We start from the raw sequence: 18,939 nt of genomic DNA, 5'->3' as shown, positions 1-18,939 counted from the left end.
AAATATAGCACAATGGTCCCTACATACATTTCATGATTGTAAGTTAGTCTCTGCAGTGTCTCATGGAATTTTAATGGGAAATATTATAGCAGTCAAATGCAAAAAAAATAAAACTATTCATAGAAAATAATAAAAGCTGATAAAAAAAACCAAATAAAATGCCATGGTTTTCTGCCACATTTCAGGCAATCAATTCAGGACACACTGGTGTTATAAAAATATTAATTTAATACAATCGTGTATAGGTGCCCATACACAATACGTTTTGCGGGTGTGATGCAATGCGCGCCCCCACGCACATCCCATCGCACAATTCAAAAAGTATGTGTTGCACATACTTTTTGAACTAGGTCCCGAAGGCATCACATTGCACGCAAATCGCGTGCGATGCAATCTAGACCAAGACGCATACAATGATCGCACCGTGTATGGGCACCTTCAGTCTTGTTGGTATATCAATGGGTCTGATAGACTACAAAATTACACATTAACAAGCAAGTAAGAGGCAATATTATGAATATAATTCTAACCCAAATTCCCCAAGTTCTCTAAAGGTGCCCACACACAGTGCGATGGTTGGATTCGCTTTAAACTTTTTAGTTTAAAACGCAACGCATGCAGTTCACATCACACCGTCCTGTGCATCACCTGTTCGCAAGTCAAAAAAGTATGTGCATGCAGTACTTTTTGTACTAAATGGCATCGCATCTAGTTCACATCGCACGCTGATTTAGCGTATTGCATACTATTTGAACTAGATGCGATACGATCTAGTACAAAACATATTGAGCACACATCTCACCATATGTGGGCAACTTAAGAGATGCTAAAAGTTTAACCATCTTTAACTCTGGAGCAATCCAAGTTGGACTTCCCTTTCTCTCGTCATGTCATGCCCTACATCTTCATGTGTTGCAATCTTATTCCAAGGACCAGACTAAAGGTGTGTCAACACGGGCCGATCCGGCAATTTTGATTTGTTATCAATGGCCGCCTGAACCCAGTGGGGTGCCGACATCGGCTGACAGGGAAAGAGGGATGGCGCGGCAGGGGGAGCGGGGTCCATGCTGCATTGAGAAGCATGGTACTCATACCGAGACAGTAGAAATAGGCTGGCCATGCATCGGCATCTAATTGGGATTTTGACATAGGCAAATCACACTATGCAATGCAGCAAATTGATAGTGCAAATCGCACCGTATACACAGCATTAGGACATGATTCTGTTCTGGAAGTAAAGCGACAAAAAAAAAAGGAAAGCAACTGTGCAAATAGGCAAAACCATGTTGTGCTGTAGAGGTCACTTGTGCAGAGAGTTAAATTTGGGAGTGGTGTGTCCAAATTGAAATCTAAATTGCAGTGTACAGATGGAGCCGCTCTCCCTGTTGCCGGCAGAACGGCACATCAATATCTGTCAGCTGGCAAGCTGGAAAACGTGGACACTCGAGTGTCAAAACCTCAGACATAGATGGCTGGAACAATTGACTTCACATTACAGCAGGTTTAGGTTCCTGTTTTCAGGTAAAGACATATTTGTCTTTTTATCTTCAGGGAAACGCCATAAATCATATCAACAAGCTGCACGGGCTGGGCCATAAAGATAATTTGCAATGAGGGAAATGGCGTGGAATCAGGGAGAGTTGTCCAGAAAAATCCACAAAATCTGGTTGTCAGAGTAGGCAAATATGGGCAAATGCACGGTAATGGCCTTTCCTATGTGAACAAGTATGACAAAGAGCAAATTAAAAGAAAATGTGTTCACCTTTAAGAATTTCTTTCATCACAATGAAACAGATTATATATTAACTACAAACAGAAATACAAAGTGTGTTTTGTTATATATGGTAGACAATTTAGAACTAGGCTTATTCTAAAGCTGGGAAAACATTAGACAATATCATTCATCATTTTCCATTGACCTGCCTGGAACTTCTGGTAAAATCAAATCGTTCAATGGCCACATCCTTGAGCATGCCAACAATGACGATATACAGAGTCTGGATTTGACTGCATGTACAGATGACATAGGGGATCGATAATAACCCGCAGAAGTGCGCAAGTTGACCATATAGCATATAGTGCGTACACATTAGCCGATAAGCACAAATATATTGTTAACACGTATATCATGAATGATGATCGACTACTGAGTACTTACCTTACATGTATGATCCTAGCAATGCAACAAGGGCATATGTTATTTTTCACCGCTAATCCTATTTCTCTGCATCTTTATCATTATTATCAAGAAAGACACCATATGTAACAGATGCAGATATATGAATAAATTATGTGTAATCTGTTGTTGGAAAACTGCTATAGACTTTTAAAAATAATGAAATAAGTACTTTATTTCTTGCTGGCAGATTTTCTCCCTAGTATATCTGGCCCCCTGTGGGCGTCAAACCTCTAATTCATTACTAGTCTAATACTGTATGTACAAACAGTTCTATACAGTTTATGATATTTCTTTTACACACGTTAAAAAATAGGGTAATATCACATTCAACAAACACGTGTATAGAATTATTTGTAGCATGGAGATAAAAGTGGAAGCAATACATTGCTGCACATGTTAACATACATCTGCCATTTACTTTCTATCAGTACAGGTTGACTATCCCTTATCCAAATATCCAATATCCACACATTCCAGAAAGTGAATTTTTTTTTTTTTTTTTTTTTTTGAAAAACCTACTTGGGGCATCTGTAACAGCACTACTAAATGTAACTGGCACTAAATATCTGCAAGTCAAACTTTGTTTCATGTACAAATAATATATATTTGTATGTATTTCATGTGTTTATACAACATAAATGCAAGATACCTCAAGATACATAATTGAAATATAAAAATATACGGCCTAGTGCAGTGGTTCCCAAACTTTCTTGAATCAGAGCGCCCTAAAGTATCAGCATTGTTTCAAAGCACCTCTAGTGCAAATGTTTATTGATACATTTTAAAACAATATATTACGTTAAGTAAATGATGCTTACGTGTTGTCACCATTAGGTTCATTTATTTGGTGGTGGACATAGCTTTGTCCAATTTTTGTATTATTGGTAGCCATCAGCACTGGTTTTGCTTATCACAAACAAAAAATTGTTTTGGTTATGCAACACAAACCTTGCAAGTGTCTCCTGGCACCCCAGGGTGCCTAGGCACAAGGTGTTCTGCCAACTCCTAGGGACTGAATCATGTTTGCTAATAAAGCAAGGAACTGTGCAAAATTATCTATATGGACATGGTAGTATTGTGATCTAAACTGGGTAGAAGCTGACCAAGTGACCAATTCTTGATGGGCGCAAGTCTTTATTCAGTCTTATCTACTATGTAACTATGTAATTAGGTAGGCTATACACACCTACCAATCAGCTACTCGATATGTCAGACCAGACACCGCAACTGGACAGGCATTTCAATTTACTCACCCAGTTGCGATGTCAGTGTCGGTGGTCCCTGCAGCCAGTTAATGGAATTTCAGCGGGTCATCCAGAGACACACTAGTAGCATCTACTGTGAAGCAAGGCCAATCTGGTACGTCTGTAAGCCACGTCTTTCATAGACCAATAAACCCACAATATATTGTTTGTGTACCCAGCATACAACTCCTTTTCGGACTAAAATTTTTGGTTTTGCTGTCAGTCAGAAGATCACACTTCTCTCTTTCTCTGCCCACAGACAACAGGGCTCCTCTAAACAACGAAACATTTTAGAAATTCATTGAATAATTCAAAAATACAAATGAGCAGTTTATAAAATGTACCTGATGGAGACGCAAGGTTGCAATACAGCCTGTATCCTGTGAAATACTTTCGGAAAAGGATATAAAGAATCCTCTAGATGTCAATTAGTGAGAAACTCTCATCATTCCAAATATAAAACTCAATTCCATCCAATAACAAAGTCTCCAAAACCAACAACAAGCAATATACTGTAATAAATCTGAGTATAATCAGGTATACCAGCTCCCATTTCATTCCAATGTAATCCAAACATGAACTCAGGTCACTGAAAGCTTGTGTATGACAAACAGGAGGTTCCACTCTCGCATTTGTGATGGGATAGGAAAATTGCATATTCTAATGCACTCTTATAGTTGATGCCAGTGAACTAAAGGCTACGTGTAAAAATTAAATGAGATAAAGGCGCCTTCATTTCCCTGTTCTGAGTGGCTGGTGCCTAATTTGGGAGTCATTCAGGTGGAGATGTATCAAAATTTATAGAGAGGTAAAGTGGAGAGAAATGCACTAACTAATCAGCTTGTAAGTAACATTCTAAAGGCTGTATCTGAAAAATTACAGAAGTTAGTTGGCACTTTGGGGGTTATTTTAGTTCACTCTTTCTGACAAATTCCTTCTTAGATGGACAAAACCATGTGCACTGCAGGTGGGGCAGATGTTACTTGTGCAGAGAGAATTAGAATTGGGTGGGGTTTTACTTCAAAGTGAGATTTATATTGCAGTGTAAAAATAAAGCAGCCTGTATTTTCCCTGCACAGTAACAAAATACCTCACCCAAATTCTAATTCTCTCTGTACATTTTACATCTGCCCCCCTGCAGTGCTCATGGTTTTGTCCATCTAAGAAGGAATTTGTCAGAAATAGTGAATTCGAATAACCCCCTTTATTTTTCTCCACGTGTATCTCTTTCAGAAAGTCCAATCACAAATGTATGTTTACGGGTTTACATTTTTTTATATATAGTTTGATACGATCACAGATATTCAGTCTTTACATACGGACATGGATTTAATCATTACAGAAAAAAACAAAATATTCCACCAAGGCGCTGTATACTTATGAGCAGCAGGGGTCTATAATGGTGGTCACCTAACCACCAACAACAGATTCCAAAAACACGAGAATAGTCCCACTTGCGCTATAAGGATGGTTCCGTCAGTCTCCTTGTCGAATCACACTCTTCTCCCACGCTCGATAATGATATACGAAGAGAGGGAGAAAGAATGATCTATTAATATCCTATGGGACAACGATGGTATAATCTCCTCTAAAACGTGCCCTTGAAGAAGAGCACCTGTTGCTCGAAACGCGTTGGCGGCAGTGACTGATTGGACTACCACAAGACTGAACCTGACCAGTGCTAAGGTATTTGGGGCCACAGCAGGGTGCACTTCCGGATTGCATCCCTGCCCTTTTTCCATCCCTTGCTGGCTCCAAATACCCTTAGGGGTAAGGATTCATCTTCAATTACATCCTTTTATATGTGAACCTATGTTATTTGTCAAAATAAAATTTTATATGTTTTTTACCAAATCTCTGGTGCCTGAAAATTGTCACATCCAACCATTTCTGCCATATTCCAAGGTCTGAGGGAGACCTTAAGTGACAACCCAAAGGCAGCCTGAGAAAGAGCGCAGGACAAGGGGTACTCAAAATCCACCTACTAACACTATTCTAGTGCCCTAATGAGATTACCTTAATGTGAGCTGGCCACTATGTGTATCTCTCCTATTCCTCGCCGTGAAACTCCTCACGGTGATCGAGGATAGATGGAGCGCGCACCCGGAAGTGACTAGCGCGTCACATCCGTCATTCGGATGTAACACTAATAATTGTCCCTCGGTTTGGGAAAAGGAAGCCGCATGAGCCATGTTGCTAGAGGGCAAATCTACATGTTCCTGATTAAGGCACCATATTTGTAATGGGCTAGGACAGAATCAGTGCCACAAATACCCGAATGACATTCAGTTTGATTTACATCTTCAGAGATCAAAATGACAATAATGTATAATACTGAACATAAATGAAAATAAAAAAATTTATGATAAAATAATGAAATGCACAAACTAATAAAAATAGATATATATATCCTTAACGAAAAAGCAGGGTATTTATAAAAACCAACTTAGCTCAAAATCAACATTTAAACCAGCAGGGACAAGGGTCTTTAAATAAAAAATAAACCTCATTTCGGTCTGTGCCAACCGTATATCTCTGTTTCTGGTCCGCCAGTTCTCCCTTATCCATGCAATTGCACAAAAGGCTTTTAGGCCATTGGTTTTACATTGATGTTTATCTTTGAAATGCATGGAAAAGGGATGACCGGGGTTCCCATTCGCAATATTCAGCAAGTGTTCAGCCCATCTGATCTTTACTGGTCGCTTAGTCTTGCCGATATATGCAAGATCACACGTACAGATTATCACATATATCACATAATTTGTGTGACAGGTGATGAAATCCTTAATATCCACATTCTTTCCGTTAATATTAAATTGAGTATACTTGGTAACTGAACTTTTACATGATCTGCACATTTTACATTCTCCACATCTATAAAATCCCTTATTTCTGGGCAAAAACCTCCGACCATCCATGTGCAAAGCACTGGTTACCAAATGGTCTTTGATTGTGGGAGCTCTCTTATAGATGAAGACAGGTTTAGGGGGTAATGTCTTCTTCAATATTTCATCTTTTAATAAAACATTCCAATATTTTCTAAAAACTCCTTCCACCTGTTTATGCCTCTTATTGTACCTTGTATTAAAGGCTATAGTATAATTGTTCTTTTTTTCTTTTACCATGGGGATTTCAATATTTTTGTCTCTTAGTAAAACATTTCTATCAACCTCTCCCATCTGGTTAGCAAGGACTGTCAACTGTTCAGGATCATAGCCTTTGTTGGCGAATTTCTCTACCATAACATCAGCTTGTTCCTTATATTTAATTTTTGTAGAACAGTTGAATCTTAACCTAGTAAATGGTCCTTTGGGGACATTTACTAGCCACACTTTCAGATGGTTACTTGTTCTTGGAATGTAAGTGTTACAGTCGGTTGGTTTACTAAAAGTGCTGGTTTCAATATTCCATTTTAATTTGTATACCTTTATATTCTGGACGTCACATATATTCCTCAATTAATTTTTAGATGTCACATATGCTATTTGTATTTTTATTGTAGACATGGTATTTGAAAAAGGCACCGCAGTGTGCCGAAACGCGTCATCAAGTGCCTTGTTTTTATGAAAAATACAGTTTGGGGATCCTACTCCAAGTTTATATCTTATTACCACTGTTAATACCCGGGATACATCCAGTCTGGTACTCTGATTATTGGAAATCCCTGTTTGCTGTTGTTCCATTTTAATAAAGTTGTTTTTATTGGAATTGGAGTATTGTGACATCTCAGTGAAAGATACCTTTATGGGAGTCTACACAGCCTTGTGAATGTAAGCACCATTTCATACATGCACGTTTGAGGTGACCTATTAGAACCACGGGGACGTTTGGAACCTTTGGGAACACATCTTCTCCATATGTCCTGCACGTTTTAGAGGAGATTATACCATTGTTGTCCCATGGGATATTAATAGATCATTCTTTCTCCCTCTCTTCATATATCATTATCGAGCGTGGGAGAAGAGTGTGATTCGACAAGGAGACTGACGGAACCATCCTTATAGCGGAAGTGGGACTATTCTCGTGTTTATGGATTTAATCATATATTTTCATGTTCAGGTTGCAACACTGAACTTTTGTCCTTTTGTTTTCACTTCTAGTTTGCGGCCATAACACAGCGGCTTCAGTGTGTCATTTATATAACCATTTGGACATTTACCTCTTTTACAGCATCTTAAGTTGTTGTTTTTTATGTGTATTGATCTTTGTAAGCTACTGACTTTGCCTACAAGGTGAAACATACAAAAGAAAAGAAAATTGTCTTCTGCCCATGATTTCACTGCTCTTGGTGCCGCCATACTGGCTATAAAAGGACCTAAAATCTGATTGTCAAAATCTGAGACATCTGTGGCATAAGCTAGGCTTATATCCAAAATGTTTCTATGCAGTTGATTTTGCTCTGAATGACACATGCCCTGGACCACTTCTTCGGGTAATTGGGTGCTAGGATCTGCTGTGACAAAAAATCCACTATTGGAGCCTGCCACCAGTCAAATTACTTGTTGATGATATTTGGCTTCTCAGATCATGTCATCAGAATCACAATTTGCAATCCCACTGAGCACATCCAGTTAAAACGTCCCACATCTGCCATTTTAAACAATGGAGAATGGCTGTGGTGGAAGAGAATATCACCAGAAAATAGAGACAAGTATGCATTGAAGTTAACTGTTGAGACTAAAAGGGTGATTTAGGTTGGTTTATAAAAACCTATCAATTTCTTTAATGGACAAAACCATGTGCACTGTAGGTGGGGCTGATGTAACGTGCAGAGAGTTAGATTTGATTTAGTTATTTTGTTTCTGTGCAGAGTAAATACTGGTTGCTTTATTTTTGCACTTTTTGCAATTTAGATTTCAGTTTGAACACACTCCACCCAAATTTAACTCTCTCTGCACATGTTGCATCTTCCCCACCGGCGGTGCATATGGTTTTGCCCATTAGAGAGAAATTTTGCTGTGAGCCAATTGAATTAGACCAGGCATGTCCAAACTATGGCCCTCCAGCCAGGGCCGACAACAGAAATCTTGGGGCCCGGTACACTGATATCTCTGGGGCCCCCTAACCACGCCCCCTTGAGCAGAACATTTTTTGGGGCCCCTCACAAGCTTGGGGCCCGGTACAGGTGTCCCCCTTGACCCCCCTGCCTCCAGCTGTTGTTGAACTACATGCCTTTACCACAGTTCTGCTATAAGGGAATGCTAAAACTATGGCAAGGCATGCTGGGATGTGTAGTTTCATAACAGCTGGAGGGCCACAGTTTGGACATGCCTGAATTAGGCCCTTAAATTTGTGTTCCAAATGTTGAACTTATACAAGCCTTTCGTCTGATTCATGTAGTGTCTAGCTGTTAAGAAGGCAAAACACAAATTTTATTACAAATTGATGATTCCACCCTTCCTGTTGGACTCATGTTACCTGGTATGTCCTAGTTTGGGTTAGACCTCCCTATTAAGAATATTGCTCAAATAATGCCAGAAAGCGACCATATCAGCAGTACCTTGAAAACGTCCTTCTATATGCAATACTGTGGAATGATGTTGAGCTGCATGTTGAATGTTGAAATAAATATCATGTCAGTATAGGGAAGTATAGTGTAAAATCAGTATTCCGATTGCATGGGGAAATGCCTTACATTAATTAATTGACTATGCCTCTTTAAATCAAGGATTTGTTCAGAAGCCATACATTTTTCTACTGTAAAGATATTGGAAAATAATTTGGGCTGCAGGAAAAGACGAAATCAATGTTTCTTCCAGTAGTCATGGACTGCGCAAATTATTCCACTGGTTATTAAGAGGAACTGATTTTGTACCCCTTTCGATGTTGTGAACCTAATAACCATGAGTTTTAAGCATCCAAACATCTGTATAATTCAAAATGAATTTGAAAATTAAATGGTTTACCAGGAGGAGCCAATTGAGATTAAAAATGGGATCATCATAGGCTGTGCGGTCGGAGGTAAGAGTGTGAGAAGCAATACAGATGTTATGAAGGTCCTTAAGCCCACTACATCTTTTGTCATTAATGCATGGAAGAACTACTAAAATTGCAGGACTGCACCTTGCTCTATAAGAACCTCAATATGGCAACGTATTGACAGGAGAGCGATAACCAGGGAACTGCGAAAGCTACCACTGCACACGATGAAGCTTTCGCAGTTCTCTGGTTATCGCTCTCCTGTCCCTAAATTGCCATATTGAGGTTCTTATAGAGCACAAAAACTGGTAAGTGGAACAATGGAGGTGAGTATTATGGAGTGATAAATCACATTTTAAACCTCTGAGATGGATGTGTTTGGCGATTACCAGGAGTATGTATGGGGCTGTTTTATTTGGCTTGGCATAGATCCACTAGTTGTAATGCACGGTCACATTAACTCTTTGATTGCCAACATCTCTATGAGAGATTTACAAAATATCCTCTGAAAATGCCAGCGTCGCTTATATTTGTTATATAAATTCAAATTAAAAATGTGGTTTCAAAAAAAGATTATATTTCCTACATAAAAGGTAGACATTACAGGTCATTATGATGAATAAAAATTTTCGCTCAGCAATTTTCACACTCATTTTGATAAATTCACTTGCCACTCAAAGGATTAACTCTGCAAAAACGTACATACTTGACACTACAAAAACTGTTGCTGAAGGAATGCAGGAAAAAGTACAAATCACCACCAAGGTCTACACATAGTAAAAGGTCTCACGGCAATTGCCGATGCCAACGACCCAGCTGAGTCCTGTTGCTCCTGATATCATGTTGGGGACCCATCGTCTATTGTGTATCCATCTTACATATACAGGAGGTTTCATTATTCTCCATCTACTTAGCTGACTGCATAGATATTATGTAATTACTAAGAGAAATATAAAGATCATATAACGAAGATCTACCAGGCCCCAAGACATCTCAAATATTCAGAGCAGAAGATCTTTCCTGCTCAGGGCAAGCTTTTTTTTTTTTTTTTAACTGTACGCAGCAACATTTAATTATTTAACATCTCATCTAATTCTACACAAAACTAAGTATTCCCTTAATATCAGAGAAAAGTGCAGTGCTAGACTCACGGCATCTACAAGCTTCTGGTTTTTCTCCTAATGTGCATTTGTAAAATATTTTACATTCTCTTTAGCAATAAACTCTGAAACGCATCCATTTGCCGAGCAGACTCCAACTCCGTTTCACCAGGGAGCAAAATCTAACCGGAAAGAGTGCATTTCTATTAAATCTAATTTCTACTTTATTACAGTAAAGAGAGACTGTTAATGGAAATGTACTAAAAGATGCATGATTGAGAATTTACCATCGTCTGGGACTATAAAACATAGAGCAATTTTATTTTGAAACACAATAAAGAAAAAAAAAGTGCTGTAAGCAAACACATCAATATTTACACCTCACATCTACTCAAACCATAACCTAAAGCGCTTCAGCCTCAGATGAGAGAGTCACCAAGCTGACAATCTGCTCTCACCAAAAAAAATCATTTCAGAAATGAAATAAAAGTCTGAAACTACACACTCTAATACACATCTTATATTGTCCATTTCAAGTCAATCTTAAGCAGTTCTAACAAAAACAGTATACTCGGACATGGTATGTAATCAAAATGCCGCCATTTAGAATGTTCACAATGATGCTACTTCAAAAGTCAAAATGTCGACACTGTGAGTGTCAACAGGCACCATGTTAACGGCTCAGGATAGTGAGACGTTGAGCCGTGGCATATTTGCCTATCTTCCTGCATTCTGCAGGAGACTCCCTGAAATAGCGGCAGGTATGGCTCATAGGGTCTACAGTCATTAGGTTGGCTGTTGGTCGACATGGTTAAAATGTCAACACAAGCGATAGGTCGACTTGAAAAAGGTCAACATACATTTTTCATGTTTTCGTTGTCTAGGTTGACATGGACACTGTAAGCATACCTCTTCGCTCGCCATGCTTCGGACACACAATTATATTGTATGTCCACCTATTGCTTGTGTCAACCTTTTGACCATGTCAACCTAATGTGTATAGACAAATAGTGGTCGACCAACTGACTGTCAACATATCGACTGCATCCCATATCAGCAATCTGTCTCCCTGAAGAGTTAAAAATGCTGCATAGATAGGGCTGCATATACTGTATTGTTGACAAGTCACAAAATGACAATACGATGCTGACTCACTACTAACATATTTTCATTTGAATTTCTACTATAATATACAGTAATTTGGATAATTATTATTCCTTTCTTTCTAGCTCCACTGTGAAATTCATAAACAGGGAACTTTCAGTAAATCATTTATACTCTCACCAGAGTCCTTGCTCCTGGCAATATCTGCAGTCATGAAAAAATAATGCCTTATACCCATGAAGGCACAATGAGTCATCAATCCTATTTTTACACTATTAGAAGATGTTTTGGTGCTTGTCACACAAGTACTTAACCAACTTAGTCTTCCATACAGCTTCACATACTGAAATATATATACTGTGTATATATATACGGTACACCTTTGAATTGGGGGTGTGTCTGTCTTCATGTGGTGAAGGGAGACAAAATCTGTTAAGGATTTACTGCACTATAGGCGCCCATCTCACCCTTTTTTTCAGATATATATATATATATGTTATATTTCCACCATTTAATTTGCACAAGATAAAAATCAGAGCTTTAGGAGTCTGTTGGTTTCTCTCTAATTGGAGCACTTAGATGGAAATATACACAACCACACCAGATTACAAGTATGTGTGTGTGTGTGTATATATATATATATATAAATATTAAGCACCGCCAGGATGTATGATGAGGAACCTCCAATACATGCTGCGATCCCTCCCGTCCTGCTCGCAACCGCATTCCCCATACTTATCTATGGCAGATATGATGCTACTCGATGTACCAATATTCGGGATGCAGACCCCCGGGCAGCCAGCTGAGCACATTGCAGTGACGGACTCCTTTCGTAGCCCCTGTCCCTGCCTTTGCACATACATATATCCATTGTATATGCGATCCACAGTAAATAGGCCCCTTAGTGTTCACTCTTGTGTATACCGTTGTGCGTGCCAAAAAATGGGTGTCGGTCACACAAAAGGTGGTGCCTCCTTTTATCGGTGTAGCAAACATCATTAGTCAGTCAACTTTAATGCACAGCATGTTAAAAAGACAACAAGTTTACATTGAGGAAGACTGTTAAGGCTCATGGTGTGTAAAAGTCACCAACACTATCTGGAATCGGTACATCTGTCAGACCACACTTAGGTCTACAGTCATTAGGTCGACCCCACTAGGTCGACTGGCAGGAAGGTCGACCTGACTTAGGGTCGACATGGGCCAATGTCGACATGACTTAAGGTCGAATTTGCATAAAGGTCGACATGAGAAAGGTTGACTGGTCATAAGGTCGACATAGGTTTTTCACTGTTTTTTTACCCGAATGTCGACACAGTCGACATGGACACAGTTGGCAATGAGAATCGGACCCTCGCATCGCTCGCTTCGCTCGCGATGCTGCGCTCGGCACACTATTTTATTCTCCCACCACGCCCTAGTGGATGGTAGGGCATGAAATACCGCCTGTCGGCACATGTCGGCTCAAAAAACAGTGAAAAACACATGTCGACCTTATGACCAGTCGACCTTCCTCATGTTGACATTTATGCAAATTCGACCTTAAGTCATGTCGACCTTGGCCCATGTCGACCTTAAGTCAGGTCGACCTTCCTGCCAGTCGACCTAGTGGTGTCGACCTAATGACTGTAGACCTAAGTTCATTCTAATAGATGACCGTTTCCCCACTATCTGCTGATTAAATAGCTGAAGAGTTTCTGAAATTCCATTGTCATTAATGTAAGCCCAATAATTGTGGGGAGGGAGCTTAATGGAATTGACTACCAAGGCCGAGCAGCTGCAGGCAAGCCTCACATCACCAAGTCCAATGCCAAGCATCGGATTGGGGTGGGGTAAAGCACAGGACTTTGGAGCAGTGGAAACACGCAAGACTTATTGACATATTTAGAATTATGTTTCCCAATAATTTTTCTTAAAATACATTTAGATTACTTCAGCGCCATAGGCGAATATAGAATTATGGTAATGGATGGTCCAAGATCTAGACATAATAGCAGGGGGACCTACCGCGTAGCAAAAGGGGGGCATGGCATCATGGGAAGAAGGCGTGGTATTACACTTTAGACCATACACAGTAATGCCCATTACACATTTTAGCAAACTCCGTAATACCCATTAAATATAAAGCCACACGCCGTAATGCCAATTACACATAAGGCCACACACCATAATGCCCATTACACATTGTGCCACACATCATGATGCCCATTACATACTATATAACAAACCGTAATGGCCATTACATATTTGACACATAAGTGCTGCTTACCTACATGCTCATTGCTAGGGGGTTCTTGCTTGATGGCACCATAGTACCCATTACACATGATGCCACACACCATAGTACCCATTACACATGATGCCGCACACCATATTACCCATTACACATGATGCTGCACACCATAGTACCCATTACACATGATGCTGCACACATAATGCCCCTTACACATGATGCTGCACACATAAAGCCCCTTACACATGATGCTGCACACCGTAATGCCCCTTACACATTAAGCCACACATTATGCGTAATACCGCCACTTGTAGCGTCCCTTAAGCAATACCCCCAAAAGTGCCACTTACTGTAAATTTTTATATGAGCCTTCGCTGCTGCTGCAGGGAAAGATGGAGAGCGGTGCAGCTGCTTCTATGGGGAGGGGAGCAGAGCACAGCGCAGAGCACGCTACCACTCCCCTCCTGGTGTCCCCTCTAGCTGTGTGGACATTTGAAATATTGTGTGCGCTGTTGTTGTGCGCAACGTCGGGGGAGCATGCCGGGCACCGGCACCACATGATTATAGGGGGGGGCGGGCTGAGGTGAAAGTGGGGAGAAGATTTGGAGCGGAAGCTGCAGGGGTGACAGTCATTGACTGCTGGGCAGAGAGCAGGGGGCTGACTGGCTGTATTGAGAGCACTGCAGGTTACGGCTGTTTGAAATAATACCCCTTTCACAACAGAAAATGCAGGGATTTACCCGGGAATATGGTCCCAGGATCATGCAGGGACATTCCCAGGCTGACCCCTTATACACCAGCCAAGTCCCTGCATTTTCTGGTGTGAGGGGGAGAGACAACCACTCCCCTCTCCCTACCCCCCTTTAACCAACCAGCCATATCTTCGGAACCAACTGGTATCAGATTGAAGGCCCAGCGATTTGGGTTCGACTGAGATCAACCTTGAGTTTCAGTGATGCCGAAGGGGGAACTGGCAGCCGTTGAACTGGGTGGGGGTCGGAATTAGCGGGTCCCATGTTATCCTATAGGGAAAACGTTCTAGCTTTGCCTGGCAGTATCTCCGGTTCCCAGGGGGCTAGAGACACGGGGCTGGGCTCGTTGGAAAGAGAATTGGTGGTCCGGTGCACCCCTGGACCACCCCCTAGATTCGCCTATGTTCAGCGCTTCTTTTAATGCAAAACAGCAAGTTAAAATGAAGCACATTAATATGCAACGGCCCCAATCCAACACCTGTTGTTCCTATGTAGCAAGTACAGTAGTTAGAATTCGTTCTAAGCCAGTTAGTGTTAAGATATTGCTCAGAAGTGTACCTAGCAGGACAGCACTGTAATTATTTGATATTCTGAGATTGATTCTGATTCTCTCGTACATAACCGGTGGAAGATTGTTATAACCACCTAATCTTAGTTAAAATTATGTGTCTATTGTGGCTTTGGCTGTTTACAGTATATATATATATATATATATATATATATATATATATATATATATATATATATATTTAGTTGCCAACGTCCAAAGAACACAAAGGTGGCGCTCCATGGACTTGCAAAGGGTTATTTATATTTTCAAAGAGAGGTGAGTCACAGAAACATGCCGGTCAACTTTTCAAGGCTCGCAAGCCTTTTCATTAGGACAGCAGCTTGTGTGTCATACTTGCCTACTTTTGAAAACTAGTTTCAGGGAGATTATAGTTGGTAGTAGAATTTTGCATAGCGTACCATTAAGGGAGCATGTCATGCTCCACCCAAAGGGTGTGTCTAGTTCCATATATGGAGAGATTGTGAAAAGAGATTGTGAACATGGCAGCTAGAAGCGTGGGTTTGCACTGCTACATCTGAGCAAATCCTTTTAAAATGACTTGTATGCAAATGTAGATGAGCCCCAAAGCAGTTAGTAAGAGATACTATACTTGGTAAAGTGCTAGGAAATGGTGCTGATGCTTCAATGTAAATGTATCTGTCTCTCTCATTCCTTTTTTTCCAACGTAACAGCGTAATGTGGGCTAGGTGAAATGAGGGAGATTGCTAGACTAATGAGGGAGACAGTTTTCTACAGGGAAAATATTAGCAAACTAGGAATGTCACCATTATAAAAAAGGAAAGAAAGTCTTATGTAACACCCAGTTTAAACTTTACACATATAATTTAAAAACATAGAAACTACTGGAGATGTAACATAGAAACATAGACATTGACGGCAGATAAAAACCAGTTGGCCCATCTAGTCTGCCCCTTTTTTATCCTTCAGGTAATGTCAACCCTTTTTGATACTTATTTCTTTGTAAGGATATTCATATGCCTATCCCAAGCATGTTTAAATTGTTCTACTGTCTTAGCCTCTACCACCTCTGATGGGAGGCTATTCCACTTATCCACTACCCTTTCTGTGAAGTAATTCTAACATTTCCCCTGAACCTACCTCCAGTTTCAGTGCATTTCCTCATGTTCTATTACTTCTTTTCCTTTGAAGACAATTCCCCTCCTGTACTATGTTTAAACCCTTGATATAATTGAAGATTTCTATCATGTCCCCCCTTTGCCTTCTCTGCTCCAAACTATACATGTTAAGATATTTTAGTCTTTCCAGGTAAGTTTTGTGATGTAGGCCATGCACCATTTTAGTTGCCCTTCTTTGTACAGTCTCTAGTGTATTTATATTCTTCTGAAGATATGGTCTCAAGAACTGGACACAGTATTCCAGATGAGGCCGTACCAATGACGTATAAAGTATTACTGTACTTCTTTTTTTCTGCTACTGATTGCTCTCCATATGCAACCAAGCATCTGACCTCATTGCTTTGCTACATTGCTTTCCTGCCTTTAAGTCACTTGAAATAGTGACTCCTAGATCCCTTTCCTCCTCAGTAGTTTCCATTATAGTACCCTTGATACTATATTGAGCTTTTGGGTTTTTGAGTCCCAAGTGCATAATTTTGCATTTTTTTTACCATGAAACTGTAGTTGCCATGCTCTAGACCAATTCTCAAGTTTACCTAGATCATCAGTCATTTTATTTACCCCTCCTGGTGTGTTTACTCTGTTGCATATATTCGTGTCATCTGCAAAAAGGCATACTTTCCCTTCAATACCATTTGCAATGTCACTAACAAAGATATTAAAGAGCACTGCTCCAAGTACAGATCCCTGGGGTACTCCACTGGTAACATGTCCCTCCATAGAATGCACTCCATTTACTACAACTGTCTGTTTCCTATCCTGCCACCAGGTTCTTATCCATTTAATTGTTTTATAATCCAATCCCACACTTTCAAGTTTATTTAGCAGTCTACGATGTGGGACAGTGTCCAAATGCCTTACTAAAGTCTAGATATGCCACATCTACACCCCCTTCATCTATTATTTTGGTCACGGAGTCAAAAAAGTCAATACGATTTGTTTGGCATGATCTCCCTGCAGTAAAACCATGCTGTTTTGGATCCTGTAAGTTGTTTAATTTAAGATATTACACTATTCTTTCTTTTAATAGTGTTTCCATTAATTTCCCTACTACTGATGTGTAAAGGGTGGTGAGGACAGCAGAAAAGATCACAGGGCCAGTCCTCCTCCTTCTGTCTAGGATCCATACTTGTCTAGGGCAAAGAAGCGTACTGGAACAATTGTGACGGACAAGCTGCACCCTGGCCACAGCCTTTTCAAAACACTTCCCTCGGGCAGAGGCTAGAGGTACATCCCTGCAAAGTCAACTAGAACCGCTAAAAGTTTCTTCCCAATAGAGGTCCATCAGCTAAACAATGCATAATATGTCCAATATGCCTCATATGTTGAATCAAACGCACACAGAGATGTAATGTACGTATTATATAATGTATTTGGTAGGTGGGCATAATTAATTTAAGTTTGAAGTTCTGACTGTTCACACAGCAGGTTATTACAATATGATGACAAGTGTTCTATTAGCAGATCCTCACTGATACTTGAATCTCCCCATTACCTAGTGATGCCATGCAACAAATGCTGATAACCTAGGGGTGTTGTGGACAGAATTCAATACCAGTTATTCCCAAAATTATTTTTTTTCTACACAATAGTTTAAAAAACCTACAATACAATACACTGATTGCGACAAAGAAGCCTGCAAGAGATGATCACATAATTCTATTCATATTACTGGCAGAACATCGATAATCTGGCATACTTGGTTCAAGCACTGTGCCATATTAACTATTTTACTGTATTATCGGTCCGACATCCCAACATCTTTCTCTCCCACCACCACTACCTTAACCCTAATCTCCCACACTGGCTCCCTCCCACAGCCTAAACAAGCTCTCTTGCAGCCTACCCGAGTCCTCCGGCAGCCTTACTCCCTTGAGCAGCACCTAAATCTCCTGCAGTCTAAAGCCCCGTATACACGGGGGAGATATATTGCTCAGCCATATATTGCTAGCAATATATGGCTGAGCAATATATTGCTCAGTTTCTCCTTTTCATCAGCGACCAGAGATGGTCGCTGATGAAAGGGAACCTCTGCCGGGGGTGCTGCAGAGGTAATCAGCTGGTCGCAGGAGCAAGCTCCTGCGACCAGCGATCATAAGGGGGCTAAAAATGGGAGCGCGCACCCGGCGATTTATCACTGGTGCGCACTCCAATCACTGGCAATATGGTCGCCAGCGACCATATTTCCAGCGATTTCAGCCCCTATCGCCCCCGTGTGTACACAGCTTAACTACCACATGGTCTAAACAAGCCCTCTGTCTAATTAAGCCACAACCTAACATCCACCTTGCACCTGATATGTCTGGATTAAAAGAGATGCCTGACCATCAGGTGCCAGAAAAACTGTGATGTATCTGTAAAAAAAATAAAAATAAGTGTGGGATTCAATTAGCCGTAGTAAATGAACATGGCTAATTGATCCCCCAGAGGTTATTTGATTTTCCCCGATAGCCGACACTATCATGGAATTTTTCTCACCTGCAAGGAGGAGGGATAAACAACAGCTCTTATAAGTGTTATTATTGCAAAAAACGATCCTAGGTGTTTTCACTCAGATACAGGATGTTTTTCATTTCCTGCTGTAAAAATGGATGGTGGTAGGTGGGGGATTGTGTATGAAGTTATACAGGCAAAGAAAATTGTGTTCAAAAAGTCACTGTTGAGTCCCATTCTTACCAGGCCAAATAGGTTCAGGTTTAAT

General features: G+C 40.4%; 1 protein-coding gene across 2 annotated transcripts in view; it reads right to left on the bottom strand.

Annotated features, from left to right (window-relative positions):
- DTWD2 (DTW motif tRNA-uridine aminocarboxypropyltransferase 2) overlaps window positions 1–18,939 on the bottom strand; it is a 249,370-nt gene that overhangs the window by 59,498 nt on the left and 170,933 nt on the right. The window lies entirely within an intron of this gene.

Source organism: Crinia signifera, chromosome 1 (assembly GCF_055691185.1).
Source record: "Crinia signifera chromosome 1, ASM5569118v1, whole genome shotgun sequence".
NCBI classification, from domain to species: domain Eukaryota; kingdom Metazoa; phylum Chordata; class Amphibia; order Anura; family Myobatrachidae; genus Crinia; species Crinia signifera.
Note: the sequence above shows the minus strand (reverse complement) of the source record. Positions and strands in the feature narration are given on the sequence as shown.